Here is a 17,500-nt window from a genome sequence, read left to right on the forward strand (position 1 = left end):
GTTGCTTCCTACTACATGAAATACTGCATTTGCCTTCACCCTGTAGAAGTTCTCAATGAGATTTATGATGATTTTCATCTAAAAGAACACTGAAATTGATTTTATAGACGGCACCAAAATCTGGAATGGTTAGATCGATTTCAAACTCGAAATAGGAGGGCATGCGTTTACCTCAAGGATTTTTGATACCTTCATTCTCGAAACCTGAACTGATTAGGCTAATTAGAGCCGTCTTGTTAACTTAGCAGCAGCTATTATAGGATGAAGTTTCACCTGATCGTATATTCATTAAATGAGCCAGCAACGATCTTGTTTCTATTCTCTAATGATCACAAACAGACTCTAGGCTATGATCTTAATCAACCCTTCTACAAGAGTACTTCATGAAACTACACTGATTTTCCGTGTTGAATCGTTCTTGATTACAGATACAAAATACCGCCAAAGGTCTATCATTACTATCTGAAGATGTACTCTATGATTATATGTCATTTGGGACGACGGTACTGTAAGGACAGTGAAGTACAAATCATTCAAATTTTAGTTATATAAAAGTGTGCCTGCACTCGTATGAAAAAGTTGCTGACGGGATCATTGAGTAGTTAGAATTCAGTGTTCCGGCTACGAATTATATAAATCATCTTTGAAAATGTGCTAATAAGCCCTAAGGGACTCTCCCTGCTCTCTCTTTTTTTTTTTTTTTCGTTCAGAAAAAATCACAATGCTTTACATGTAAGCGTGGTGTGTGTGTGTGTGTGTGTGTGTGTGTCCACATTAAAGTACAACTCTTGTAAGCGGAACATGTATACAGTGGCATTAGAATATATCGCTGGGATTAAAACACGACATAAGATTTCGTCAGCTCATCTCTAGTTTTAGCCGCCATCATAACGCATATGTACTGAAAGAAGTCTACTGTAAACTAATCTTGGTTTTCGATATTATCTAAGCTTCATGTAATAATTTCTTTACTTTTCTATGACTAGTTTAAGGTGTATTTTAAGAACGCATAATCAAAAGAGTATCGTTGCTATAATTCCCTAACTTATACTTGGAGGAAAGAACTTATGCAGTATTATTTCCCGATTTCTGACTATATTTCTCGTTTTGACTTGCGTATGTGGGCGATTTTTCTCGGTTAATAAATTTGTTGTCAAATTTAGCGTTTTCGCGTTTTAACACATTCGAGAATAGCAAACACGGGCGTAAGAATTGTACTGTACACAATATTATGAGTAAAATTTATAGTCGTAAAAACAGTAAAATTTAGTAAAAGAACAAAACTTTAATAAATACAGACACATATATATATATATATATATATGTATATATATGAATTATATATATATAAATACATATATATATATATATATATATATATATATCTATATATATATATATATATATATATATATATATATATATATATATATATATATATATATATATATATATATATATATATATATATATATATATATATATATATATATATATATATATATATATATAATCCGAAGAGATGCTGCCTTCGATTCTTGGATGCCACTAAAATATTATCTATTCGTATATTGGACACATAGTGAGAATGACAGATAACAAATGGACATGGAGAATAAAAGAATGGGTCCCTAGAGATATCAAGCGAAGCAGGGGGAGGAAGGGAAGACGATGGATTGACCAAATAAGAAAGTTTACAGGTGTGGATTGGCATAGAATGACCATAAAGAGACGCAAGTGGAAGGGAATGGCTGAGGCCTTTGTTCTGCAGTGGACTAATAACTGCTGCTGATGATGATGAGTGTATATATACACACACACACACACACACACACACATATATATATATATATATATATATATATACATATATATATACATATATATGTGTATATATATATTTATATATATACATATATATATACATATACATACATATATATATATGTGTGTGTATATATATATTTATATATATACATATATATATATACACACACACACACACACACACACACACACACACACACACACACATATATATATATATATATATATATATATATATATATATATATATATATATATATATGATAATTCATCACTAACACTCATAGTTTTCATTTATAAGAATAAATACCTCCTAATATCGAATTCGCTCTGTTTTGAGATCAGAGACCCAAGGGGGAATTAACTGATAATAGTTTTTGGTCGTCCAAGGATTCGAACCCTTACCAGTCGAAACCATGGCCGACCAGAAGCTATTATCAAAAAATTAATTTCTTATTGGGTCTTTGATGCATGGTTTAACATGTTTAAAAAATCTTTAAAACCATGTTTTATGTCAAATAGATACCACAAAGTGCTTGGGTTGTACTGTTTACTGAATAGGCCTAATGATGCCACACACCTGCATTGAACACACTGAAGAGGTTGAAAAGTCAGTCATCAAATCAATATCATACTGTTATTGTAATCATTAGAAAGAATTTCTAAAGTATTGGAGTATCGTCTAGTATCGGTTATTTCTCTGGTATCGGTATCGGTCTTTAAAAGAAAAGAAAATGGATATTGGCATTGGTTCAGGAAAACAATTGAGTACCGGTATCGGTATTGGCCTCCAAAGAGGTATCGGCACATGTCTAATACATATCGTTTATAAATTCCCTTTTGGATATGTTTCTCCCAAGGTAACAGATAATTACCTTTGATTGGTCAAAAAAACTTTATAACAAACTGCATCCACTGCTAGGTAAGTACATATATCATGTACATGTAAACTCTTTCAATGGGGAACAGAATATGTATTACTTTATGACTTTGAAAATGATAAATTTCATATGTTCAATTATAAATGAAAAACAAAGCCAAGCATTATTCTTACTGTTTTTGTATCTGATTAATAATTCTTTCCTTATTTTCAATATTGAAGAACAGCTCCCACCAGATTACACATGCTTACACTTTGAATTTTTCAATGAATCTTAACAGAAGAGTTCTCTTTAAAGAAAGTATATTTTGAAAAACAGTTTATGCCTTATCTTGTTATTCACTTCCTTCATTATCAATTAATGGGATTTATGAAATATTAAAAATTTTATTTCTGGCTTTTGAATTACGTTAAAGGAAAATATGAATAAGTAAATTATAATGTTATACAAATGTTTTTATCTAACTAAAAAGAAAATTTACAAAAGAATTGAGTTACACATTTCACTTCAATGTTCATGATTAGAGGAGTTTTGGAATTATCAGAATAAAAAACTATTTTGTCCAGAGGATTGCAAAATTCAGCGGATGCCTGAAAAGTGAGTGTATGCAAATCATAGGTTGAATAGTGTTTTTTTATTTTTTTTATTTTTTATTTTTTTAGTTATAATTTCTCTAGTGTGAGAGTAGAAAAGAGATATTACATTTGGGGAGTGCAGTCCTATACCACTATCCCGAAACTACTTAATTCTTAAGAATAGGCTATAACTTTTCTTTAGACTTTCTTTAACCCCCAACGACCCACTAACTCATAGGTTTAGCTTCTCAAAGACTAAGATCTTTTAAGGTGTGTAACACATACACATACATACACACACACACACATATATATATATATATATATATATATATATATATATATATATATATATATATATATATACATATATATATATATATATATATATATATATATATATATATATATATATATATATATATATATATATATATATATATTGACAGTGTGTATATTATACAAAAGAGAACAATCAAAATGTCTGAGAAGCATAAATATGTATATTTTGAAATACAATTTCCCGTTACATAAGACAGGCTGCTGAGGTTATCCTTTCATCAATAAGCTATAATTCTGGAATGTGTTACCAATCCTATACCCCTATAATTTGTAAACACCTTTAAGAACCTAATATATATGTATATATATATATATATATATATATATATATATATATATATATATATATATGTATATATATATATATATATATATATATATATATATATATATATATATATAAAATTGGTATGTACTAAAATGATGCTAACTGTCATTTCCTAATAAAAAAACTTCCAAAATTATGGAGTATCCGGTTGAAAGTGATATATCATCGAATTGAGAAATTCCTGCTGATGCATACGAGACGATGAACCGGACTTGTCATATTCCATTTTGATACCCTCGGGAATGCTTCCGTCACCAACATGGAATTCCTGATCAACCAATGACTGTGAATGTGCGACCATGGGAAAGATGAACCTTGAGTGTAGGATATTATACCCGGATTACGAACGCAATTTGCCATCATATAATTTTCATTGAAAATCTAGCTAATTATTAAAGCATTTCTTGCCTTGCACATAACAATGAGGATAATAATAATAATAATAATAATAATCATAATAATAATAATCATAATAATAATAATAATAATAATAATAATAATAAAATAAAAATAATAACAATAATAAATACTGATCTTTTGAATGCAATTAAGATGATGCGAACAACAACGACATAATAATAATAATAATAATAATAATAATAATAATAATAATAATAATAATAATCATCATCATCATCATCATGATAATAATAATAATAATAATAATAATAATAATAATAATCATCATCATCATAATAATAATAATAATAATTATAATAATAATAACTATAATAAATACTAATCTTTAGAATGCAATTGAGATGATGCGCACAACAACAACAACAACAACATAATAATAATAATAATAATAATAATAATAATAATAATAATAATAACAATAATAATAATAATAATAATACTGATTACTTGAATGTAATTCAAGATGATTAACTTCGATTTTGAAATCACATATGCATCGTAAATTTTTACCATAAAGTACCTCGAAAATAAACAAGCTAATACAAATACACTATGCTTATCCAAAGGAAAGACTGCATATATAGGAAAAAAAATGTCGTAGATATGGGCTATCATCTGGAATTAATAAAGATATATAAAAGAAATACACTCTTATGAAAGTAACTTGAAAGCAGTTAGAAAACCTCTGAAGATAGGATCAAAATTTAGGGGCTTTTATCCACCAAGTAGAAATTCTTTTATCATTTTGCCGACTTTTTTTACGGATGAAAAACTTCAAACTTCATTTCAACCCTTGAGAAAACTTCAGAAAAGAAAGAAGGGCTGATAAAGCCGAGTTAGATTAACTGTTAATTCAGATAGAAAATCATCAAAACTAGATAAATAAGGTCATAAATATAAAAACAAAAACTGAACGACCTAAGATAGAAAGGTTATCATCTTGTTAAGATAGTCCTCGATGCTATGAGAAAGTTAATGACATTCTGGAATCATATAAGTAATGCTCACTAAAATAAAGTGTGCTTTGAACGAGATAGAGCTTCCAAGAAATAAAAGATGTCAGAATAGACGGCCGACTGCATATTTCCCAATGGAGAGCTTCACCTAATAGAAGCAATAGATCAAGGTTTAAGAAAAGTGAACAGAAGGGTAAAGGCTTACTCATAAAGCACAGAGAATTATGCAACAACGTAAATATCTGATACTGGATGTACTCCTTGGTTATGAATAGCTATGGCATTGCTCATAAGATTCTGAAGCCTTTTGTACTGTTACTCTTGCTCGAGGGTACACTCGGGTACGCTATTCTATCTTATTTCTCTTTCCCTTGTTTTGTTAAAGTTTTTATAGTTAAATGGGAAATATTTATTTCAATGTTGTTACTGTTCTTAAAATATTCTATTTTTCCCTGTTTCCTTTCCTCACTAGGCTATTTTCTCTGTTGGAGCCCCTGGGCTTATGGCATCCTACTTTTCTAACTAGGGTTGTAGCTCAGCAAGTAATAATAATAATAATACCATCTTGCTATTCTATCTATTAAAAATTGGAGTTTTGTCTTTACGGGATGGTCTTCTGTAAGCCAGAACCCGTACTAGCATAATGCTAGCTAAATAAAAAAAATAGCACCAAAAGTTTCGTCTAAGCAACAGCTATTTAAAATTCAGAAAATATAGGTAATTTACAAAAAGTATACCGAAAACCTCACAAGAATAGAATATCTAGTATTAAGCAAATTACAGTGAGTAATACCTTCTGCATGGCATCTGTCATCAGATATATGGATAATAACTTCGACAGAAATATTTGAGGAATGAAATGGTTTTGATTAACAGTCATAAAGAAATCAACGGACCATCGCACCCGACTTCTATCTTGAGGCGTCAGTAATCCCAGTTACTGGATCAGCGCCATCCTCACCACCCCGGGCACCACACTCTGGAATTCATTCCTTGCTTTCAATTTATATAACTTTTATAATTACTATTCAATCTTTTTAAGAGACTAGTTAATTATCAGCTCTACTAGCTTATCTTCCCCCAACCCCCCCACTTTTTCCTGCCATCCTATACACTGTCTACACATACATTAATCTGCCCGTCTCTTAGGATTTCGTGAAAAATAAAATATTTCGCTCCTCTATACCAGAATTGGTGTGATGCCATTTCAAAGTTATTATTATCTTGCTTTACAAGTAACCAAGTTTATTGTAGTTGTTGAAAGAACTATTTCTCATTTCCTTTCATTGAGAGAGAGAGAGAGAGAGAGAGAGAGAGAGAGAGAGAGAGAGAGAGAGAGAGAGAGAGAGAGAGAGAGAGAATTCTCCTGTATTCTCCTTTCCACACAAGGAAGATTCTTTACTTCTTTACGCGGTAAAGTTATTCAACCGGCATAAAATGAAATCTAAATTAAAGTCCATATTAAAACCAAACACGATCTCTTATGGCGGAAACAGAGGTAATTTGTCAAATTACATTACGTATGCATTGCACACAATAATCAAAACGGTTATATCAAGATAGATTTCAGTGATCATACGAGTAATATCAGGGAGGAATTTCGAAGTTCTTAAATTATTCAAGGCGGCAGATTACCTTCGGGAATTCCAAGAACCCTGATTAAGGTATGGAAGCGCGAACTGGGACAACACGTGCGAATTGTACTGGAATATATTATGTATCCTAATAGTTCTATGAGGATAAGAGACCAAATGGAATCTGAGGAAAGCCTGATATTGTGCGAGCGAGCCGTTAGGTGATAACTGAGAGCGAGCTGAAGGCAACTAATTTAAACTGAACTTTCTTAAACGAGTTTATGTACAGCGACTTCCGAGGAAAAACAAAACTAAAACATGGTAAAGTTGAACTAACATGAAAACACAGGATGGTCTATCAACTGTGCAGGGAAGAGCGAGTAATAAGACAAAAAATCAAAACCGTTGCAGTGAACGAGCGCGTATGAAACACGTACGGTACAATATGTAGGAAAACGACAACTGCAATAACAGGATCGAAAACAAAAACAGTAGCTAACACAACAATAACTTAGTTAACAAAAGAGCAAGCCTAATGATCATAAAAGCATTAATAAGAGCAGCTGTAACAAATAAACAAAAATACCGTAGCAATTAAACTGTTAGCGAACAGCAATAACATCAGGAGCAGAAACAGCCACACGAGTGTATTAACTATACCAAACCATGAGGTGCATGAAATGAAAACTTTAACAATGATGTCAATAATATATTTACAGATGTTTGCTTAATGTTAATATCAACTAAAATCTTAGCAGATCGTCTGTTCTTTTTCGAACAATAATATTCACAATTGCTCTTTTAGATATTGAAACTTATTGAATCAGGTGCAGTCAATCACTAAGGAGTATTAAGATCAAATGTGAAATCAACCCATTTAGGAAATTTAGGGGGAATCCGACGGTAATTCTTCCCAATTTTACTCTTGTGGTGTTGTTTTGGTACTGTTCTTTTCCTGTCACTGTACTTTCTATTAAATAATCTAAAAGCTCTATCTTCAAAAAACTTATAAAACTTTCATTCAAAACATCATAACGTTACTGGGCAATCATCAGCAGAGAAAGCCTTTCAGTGAGGAAAGAGAGAGACGGAAATGGTAAGCAAAAAAAGGATGGAACAATAACTAAATAGATATTTGCATTGAAAATTATTAATACCAATGGTGGATATTGTTAAAATGAAGCATTGCAGCAGAGGAAAGTGAGAATAAATGGGAAGACAGACTAGCTATTACAATTCTTTGTCAAGAAATACGATCTCTACGCTTTCTTGACTTCAGCAAAATACCGAGGAAATATTAATTTAAAGTCGAAGGAAATCGGATATTTATTGATATCTTCCAATATTTTCTGTTCTTAGTATTCCGTTAGATTTTCCTACAATTTAAGTTAAAACCTTCAAATGCATAAATAATCGTTCCATTCAGATATGAGATCTGATCGTAATTTACAGCCCTCCAGGGTTTTCAGCGTCTATGTGGAAGTCTATTCCATTTTGTTTTATGGCGCTTGGAGACAGAATCCAATCTGGGAAAGAGGGTCACACTGACATTTGAATCTATTGCAGATGGAACATAAACACAGAGATGAGTGATGTGCGAACGTCAATAAAACAGCTTGCAAATGGAACTTAGATTTGCTTTTAATTGCTTCTAGGATGGAGACAAAGAATTCTAGGGAAGACTCTTCTTATTATATGTAAGAGCAGCTATTAGTTAATTTTAAGTAACTAAATCAAGGTACTAAAATTTCCACATACTTGAAATGTAATAATAAAGAAAATTAAAATAAAAGAAAACCTAATGGGATAGGAAAAAATTGAGAATTCAAGAAGTTATATATAATAGTAGCGAAATAAATATTGATTAGCTTCAGTTACCGACCGAGTGAACGAACCACTGTAAAGGAAAGGATATAAAAAAAAAAAACCACCTGCAATTCGGTGGTAAACATAAGTGGGCAAAACCACCAGCTATCTACTTAAGCAATCGCAGAAGTAAAATGTCTGGGTTGATCATAATGCGTTCACATCCTCTAGATTCAGGAAGAAAACGGTATTCTTAACATTTAGACTTCCATAGACTATAAAGAAAAGCCGAAGAAGTTAGGTTTAAGAAATAAAAAAAAACTAAGGTATAAGATATGCTTTAATACTTGATGTCATGCGGATCAATATTACCTGATATTTAGTATTACTGACGACAAAAAAAAAAATAAAAAATGGCAAGAATGAATTATCTATAGTTGAGTGTAGATCAAATTAAAACGCCGTATCAATGTATAACCATTCTAATAATCTATATCAATATTACATTATGAACAAAGTTTATCAACATTCCTTAAGTGATAAACGTGCCTTTGAAAAGAGTAAACGATTCAGGGAAGAACTGATGTTAAAACCTAGAAATGAGTTTAGCACAGGACACTTGGCTAGGACCTTTTTGAAGAAAGATTCTCACACAAACATAGGGGTGGCACCCCAAGGCATGAATATATTTATTAAGAAAACCTACATAAATTTAATTTTCGAAGGACACACTTGTTGACAGAAACCAAGTGCAAAATCCCTCATGAGATGATCGCCATCCATGAAATGAAAAAGGAACTCATCTCCAATGATATCAGTCTAGGAGTTTCTTTCTTATATGCGTAAGTCTGCATAGTCCCACATTATACTGTATGCGCTTTAGCAATGATTTGAAATATGAATTCACATGCAAGTTGAAACTATCAGGAAACAGTCAATGAAAAAGAATTGACGGCGTAGCTAGAACTCTAATGAAGATGAATGGACCTAACAAGACAACACTGATATTGATGTCTGCAGAAGAGGCAGGTGTGCAATCAATTCTTGCCCATTCCACACAGAGGAGACTTTTAGAAGGAACAAGAATACCTAAGAAATGATAGCACTATCCAGTCACGTTAGTTCTAAGCGGCAACGTTCTAAAATGACTATAAAGTTATTATGCCTTTTCCCAGGTATCTGTCGATATGATTACCATCGAGGAATATATGAAAACCAAAGAGGCCGACAAATTATGATTCGCTTGAGAGATAAAAGCAGTCGTTGAATTTCAAATCAAGGAGAGAGAGAGAGAGAGAGAGAGAGAGAGAGAGAGAGAGAGAGAGAGAGAGAGAGAGAGAGAGAGAGAGAGAGAGAGAGAGAGTGTCAAAACTCGCCCATTGATGCTATGCTAAAGGTGTACCAATATGTTTACAAAACTCGGGTTAGGTAACAAGGATAAATCCGATAACTTTGTTACCTTTTCATTTTTATGAGGAAACTGGTGGTCATGAGATTTTAAAAACAAAATCACTACAATTCTCATATCAAAAGTATTAATAATGATAATGAAGTATGGTAATATAATTATCATCATTATTATCACTATCGTAGGATTCTTAATTTCTACAATGATGAATATAATAGTGATGATGGTGATAATGGAAACGATAAGATCTATTATTATTTAAAAAAAAAAATATGTTTCAGTTGTCATCCTCCAAAGAGCCATCCCTTTCTGCGGATAATGGCCAATTTCCTCTTCGAAATTTACGAAATAAGGAAGGCGGGGGGTAACAAAGCCTTTCATCTCAGATATTTCCACTAATTATGATATAAAACATTGTAAATGTTAATCAAAATTTCAGAAAATATGAGGAAGCAATTTGAAAGGACCAAAATTGCACTTTTTCTCGAGACAATACAATGCAATAGCAAGGAATTGTTGTCATAGACAAAGGGAAGGTTCCCAAGCAGACGGCTCCACATAAACAAAGCGTGAGAGAGAGAGAGAGAGAGAGAGAGAGAGAGAGAGAGAGAGAGAGAGAGAGAGAGAGAGAGAGAGATTGAACTTGAAAGATATACAGTAATTAACTATTAATAGCGTTTCGTTAATAACATATTACTTCATAAAGAAACTTTAAATTTAATATCCATTGGCCAAATAAAGAAATCACATTTTCATAGATAATTACACGTGATAGAATTGAAAAATCATCCGTCCACGAATATCGAGTGATTTTTGCACCAACCAACAATGAGTTAATACCAAGTGCGATTACTATAAAAGTAACGCAATAATCAAATAACTGAAAAATAGGAGAAATTTTAAACTTCATTATTTGAACATAGCCAATATCACATAGTGGTTAAATCTAATAATGAGTAAGTAACAATATCCTTAGTCAAATGATCTACTGTGCATTTCTGCTGTGTCAAAGTACCATTCTGATCAATTAGTATGGGAGATATTAAAGAAAAACACTATTTTTTGCCAGAAATGTATAGTAGTTGTAATAATAACAGTAGGAAAAAATCTTCTCGGTAGAGAGATTTTAAAGTACCTTAATTTTTAAATAAATGATATTGAATGTTAATCTCGATAGCCCTATATTGTAAAACGTATCGTTCTACTGAAATGGATTACCTTCTCTCGTTTCAAAATGAAGAGCCTTACTCATTGTATAGTAAAAAAAGGAAAGAAAATAAACAAGCAAATAGAGTATGTAGAACTGCGCAGTTAGCACGCTCATTAATAATAGTCCTTTACATAAAATCCAATTTGTTCAGCTAAATTTATTTAAATCTATAAGAATATTTCAAAGCAGAAACGAATAGTCCGGTATCCTCTAGTGGCTGCAGACATTGTGTCCCATAGAAAGGTCCAGAATATGATGAATATTTTACAGCCTCCATTGACCGTCCTATGGACTACCGCTCCTTAATATTATGAAACAAATGGTCACAATGAATCTGTTATATCATGTCGTTAGGTTACTTCAAGATTTTTCGTCATATCTTTTCTATGGCATATATTTGTCACACGTAAAACAACTGTACAAAAACAGCAGTGCCGCTAAAGGAGAAGTCTCAGAACAAACTCTGCATAATCAAATATCTAAATGCTGACCTAATTCTAGGCAGTATGGTACTATGCAACGAGGGCGTTCAATCACTGTACAACTTTAATGCAATTGTGAAATGCCTTATTTCCTAAGCTATTGTTCTCGTGTTTTAGATTGTACACATTTTACTAGTCTCTCTCAGATGTGACCTTTACCTAAGTCATATGGCGTGCAAAACCAGAAGCAGGTCAAATGAGTTACGTTCCCTGATGAAGCTGAACTGTCCGTTCTTTCAGAAACTGCAATTTGATATCCTCCGCTTGCATTAGATTTCTTAATCAACCCGTAATCGAAAACGTTAAAATATTACTAATGTTTTTTATTACTAATAGTCCCAACCAAGCAATATTATAAGCAGAAGTTACAATATCACATTAACCTGAAAAGCACGCATCCTTATATTGCAATGCTGTTTACAAATCTGTGAAGACATTTAAATACACTTAAAATCAATAACAAATGACTGAACAAGTAGCTGAAATGGCAAGGGGCAAGGAATTATAAAACAAATCAAGAAGGTGTAGTTGATCGTTGTACCGAGCAAGGGAACTCGAATCTTTTTACTACACGTTTACTGAACATAAATATGGAAAACTTATGAAAGAGAGAGATGTGTTAAACCAACAACCTAAAAGAGCTTCAAGGTCAATACCTGAGCGTGTAATTTTGAGTTTTTTTTTTCTTTTTGTAATTACGATACGAAATGTGCACATAACTTAATTTTGTTTCCCTATACACATTAATAGGTACATTAACTGTTATTTTCTAATAAACATTGTAGAATCCAAGGATTGCCGAAAAAAGAAGGTAGATGATAAAAAATAAGAGAACTCGATGTTTCAAACTTGACGAAGACAAGTCCTGTTCAGATTTGGCCAATCTGAATGAAACATCTTTGTCAAGGTGTGCAATCGATGAACATTTCTCTTTATGTTTCCAGGAATGCCTTTGAGTTGCATACCGATAAGATGCATTCTCATTCGGTCGTTATTTCTGTTACCCTCTAAACTAGAATCTAATGGAATTTAGAATGCTCTAACGGATTAGTAGTCCATTTTATTTTGTTTTTCTGTGAATCTAAAACTCAAATGTACCTAGATGCAGTATTTCTACCGGGTTACAGGTAACCAACATTATCTGAGAGAGAGAGAGAGAGAGAGAGAGAGAGAGAGAGAGAGAGAGAGAGAGAGAGAGAGAGAGAGAGAGAGGTATTTCAACTTTAACAAAAGGTAAAAATAAGAAGTTAAAAAATAAGAGAACCCACATACCTAATCTGAAACCCTCAGACCAATTTTACGTTTGTAGCACGTCACGGGGATAAGTCTTCCTAGGTTTGACACCCTTTTACGGAGGAAGAAATACAAGGAATAAGATGAACTGAAAGGAGCAAAGTTAGATTACGATTTGTTTCCCTGATTTCTAATCGAAAGACTCGCTCCTGTTTAAAGGTTTAAAGACCGCTCATGAGTGGCAGAGGCAAGGGATAGTGAGATTGCCCTATCAAGCAGGACAATGCCCTAGCCTAGAGACGGACCATATATACATATGACCAGCGACCAAGCCTGCTCTACACCCTAGCTAGGACCTAAGAGGGCCAGGCAATGGCTGCTGATGACTCAGGAGATAGACCTATAGGCTCCCCCAAAGCCCCCTTCCTTAGCTCACAAGGATGGTGATATTGCAGCGATCAAAGGTACTAACGAGTTTGATGGGACTCGAACTCCAGTCTGGTGTTCACCAGTCAGGGACTTCACCACATCGGCCACCACAACCGTAAAGTGAAAATGAAAAACATGTGATTAAAAATACCAAAGGAACTTAACTTACTTATATCTCAGGTCAAAATTTTTAGAAGGAACCATTATTTCAAGGAGCTCCTAGGATCGGACAGAGTTGATTCTGAGAAAAGATGTAAAACAAATAAAAGGATACCCTTATACGACCCCTTCACCAGAATAACTGAAATCTCGGAACCTCATTGTCATCTAAATTACATATGGAACATAAAAAATTCGAAAGGTCTCCGGGACCGAACACAGAAAAAAAGAACCCTAATGGAATTAGAGCATTATTCCGGAAAACTGGAGACATAATTTGGAAAGAATGGTAAAACCGAAGATGAAAAGCGTCGCAAACAGTCTCCTTCATTGAATCTTTCTCCGAAAACATCCTCTTCTGATTTGGTCAAATATGATATATGGTTCTAATTCCATGATTATTACACGAACACACATAAAGAATTCCATCACATCAACGAGAAAGTTCCAAAAGATCAATCGAGACAATTATTAAGTGCCCTTGATTTATAATAACCAACACTATTCTCATTATTATTATTATTATTATTATTATTACTAAATGCTAAGCTACAACCATAGTTGGAAAAGCAGGATGCCATAAGCCCAGGGGCCCCAACAGGGAAAATAGCCCAGTGAGGAAAGGAAACAACAACAAATAGAATATTTTAAGAATAGTGACAACATTAGAATAAATATTTCCTATATAAAGTAAAAAAACTTTATCAAAACAAGAGGAAGTGAAACTAGATAGAACAGTGTGCTCGAGTGTACCCTCAAGCAAGAAAACTCTAACCCAAGACAGTGGAAGACCATGGTACAGGGCTATGGCACTACCCAAGACTAGAGAACATTGGTTTGATTTTGGAGTGTCCTTCTCCTAGAAGAGCTGCTTACCATAGCTAAAGAGTCTCTTCTACCCACTAAAAAGAGATTTATAACTACTTATGACCTGGAAACCAGAAGATCAAATTTAATGATTTTTAAGTTAATTAATCTATTCTTACACCAGATAAGAAACTTTAAAATGATTACACTTATTCTTAAAAAGAAATATCTAATTAGATAAATAAACTGATGTCAACACATTTTAGTAAATTTCTAAAAATAGATAAGAATTATATAAACTATTTTTATGAAATAAAGAGAAGGGTTAACCTGAACCAATTATGAACCAGAGCCTCCATGGGGAGTTGCAACCAAAATACATAAAAAATAACCTTTCTCTACAACCTTTTCGGTGTTGTGCAAGTGCTTACTTAATTGCGCCGAGAAAATTAAACATTGATCTCATGGGGTTACCTGAATTGCAAACTTCAAAATATAGATGCATTCTTTACCGGAGGAAAATTAATTTGCTTTACTTAATGGACTGTCTTCCATTCTCAGGAGAACTGACCTTACCCATCACAGAGATCTATGAAATGAGAGGAAAAGACAGAATACTGTTAAGGGCAATCTTTACTGAGCTTAACTTCACGTTATTGATTGATTGAATTTGAGTTTTCTGGCATCCTGACATTGAAGGTCATTGACGCCGATAACATTTGTTATAAATGAAGAATAAAAATAAAATTCAATTAAAAGCCATAAAAGCGAAAATGTCCCTTTCAAAGCTTTCAAAAGACCTGCTTCTGAGATAAATCTAAAAACGCCGCTAATACTGTACAGTATTTACACACCATACCCATTAACTTCACGTAGCAATTCTACACTGCTTGTTCGGTCTTGGCTCAGTATTGACAGTCTTTGATCATCGCTTTCCTCTCTTCATAAAGCAATTTATTTTTTCTTAGTATACCTTTCACGACATTTGAAAAACCCAAACTTAGCAATTCTGTTAAGAAAATATTTAATAGCTTAATTCCGTCTTCATCGGCCTTATTTACCTTTAACCCAGCACAATCCCTACCATGTTCTGGAAATTTAATTTCCCACTTTAAATTTTACCGTTATTGTAAAGATATTTTAACTTTTTGTCTTTTGGGCAATTCATTCTGCCTCATCGACTCAGTGCTAGACTTTCAGTCTTGCTCGGTACATTACCTATAGAGTACAGCCTACAGAGATACTCGGTCATAAGATTGAAATGGTGTTTACATGAAATCACGGTTTATTCAACTAAAGAAAATTGTGCCACAGTTATTATTATGGCCTTCTCCTAAAGAACTGTACCTTTTCTAAATCTCTTGGGCCCCTTTCCTCCCCTGGTTTAGAAGGAGGGCAGAACTGACGTCACCTCAAACATCTCTGCCGCCTATAAGGAACCCTGTTAAAAATTTGCCGCAAAATAAAAGGTAAAAATCCTGGAATAAATGTTGCCAGGCATTTATCGTTTTAAAACCAGATATATTGACGTAAAGGAGTGATATTACGATCACCAACCCGTAAAAGATAATAACAAAGTAGGTCAAATTACGGTCTCCTGTATTTTACTGAAATACCGCTGAGGACAGTATATTTTTACGGGAGAATTTCGGATTAAGATTACGGTTTTTTTTTAACAGTGAAGCTATAAAGTGAATCCTCGGAACCTATGGAAAATCTCAGGTCATTACTTTGGCACAAATATCATAATGTTGATTACTAATACCAATTTTTTCCGTTTTTTTTTTGTTTTGTTATTTTTCTTTAATATCGTTATTAGTTTTCTCTTACATCTATTCGTATGTAAGCATTAATACAACTTTCTTCCCCAGTCCAAATGTTTCAGAAAGGATTTTTACTCTCTCGTTCTATATTTTGATACACTAATAACAGATATTTATAAATCGCCTCTCTCTTAAAACAAAAATTTCCAGAGCATCACTTTTATGATTACGTAATGATTTTCAGGGTAATCAAAGTGAATCTAAGCAATCTATTTAAATGAGATATACACATCCAATTCATAACTCGTTTTTACCTTCTGAGCTTTTTAGAGAATATCCATTAGCAATTAACTTCTCGTATCTATTTATATATTTAGTAGATAAATATCAGTAAAACTGTAAGAAAATAAATGGCACCATTGATCGCATCAAGTACAACACGTATTTTTTTTTCATAGAAATTATTCTAATTATAAATGAAGCGAATCAGGGGAAGCTCTTCCTGTTGTTTCTCTTGAATCTTTGCTGGAAGGTTCCAGATATAATCCAGAAAAAATATGAATCTCTTACGTTTATTGACCTGACGTCTAAAATGGTAAAGTCGAAGTTTCCGACTCACTTTTATTCCTGACATTATTCTGAATTTGAAAATATTTATTTTTCTTCATACATAACAACAAGAACATCAAATGCAGACACTTTTATTCCACTGCTGGACAAAGGCCTCAGACATGTTTTTATTCATGGCTGGTGTTTGGCCAGTTTTCATCACCACGCTAGCCACTGCGAGTTAGTGATGGTGGGACTTTAGTCTGATCACCCACAGCAAACCAATCTAGTATGGGTGGCCCTGATTAGTACAGCTTTGCTGATCATGGCGATACATAAATCCTTTCATCGCGTTAAGGTATCCCCACTAAGATATATATATATATATATATATATATATATATATATATATATATATATATATATATATATATATATATATATATATACAGTGGAACCTCTACACACGAACGTATCTACATCCGAATTTTCCAACATCCGAAGTAAAATTCGAGCAAATTTTTGACTCTACACCCGAATTTTATTTCGACACACGAAGTAAACATTACGCCATTGAGCGTCGAGTGCTCAGTTCTCTATTCTTGTGTGTATCGTGTGGTTGTCCTCTGTTTGGTCTGTTATTAACAGTGCTTATTTTCTTCCTTTTCTCACATTTCCTTTTTGATTTTACCTATAATCATGGTGCCTAAGAAGCTAAGTTTCAGTACAGGAAGAAGGCAATTCTTTCATT

The 17,500-nt window shown here is 32.9% G+C and overlaps 1 protein-coding gene across 1 annotated transcript in view; it reads right to left on the reverse strand.

Moving 5' to 3' along the window:
* Positions 1-17,500, reverse strand: part of LOC137634402 (neuroguidin) — a 71,895-nt gene that overhangs the window by 27,987 nt on the left and 26,408 nt on the right. The window lies entirely within an intron of this gene.

The sequence above is a fragment of the Palaemon carinicauda genome, chromosome 44, assembly GCF_036898095.1.
Source record: "Palaemon carinicauda isolate YSFRI2023 chromosome 44, ASM3689809v2, whole genome shotgun sequence".
In the NCBI taxonomy this organism is placed as follows: Eukaryota; Metazoa; Arthropoda; class Malacostraca; order Decapoda; family Palaemonidae; genus Palaemon; species Palaemon carinicauda.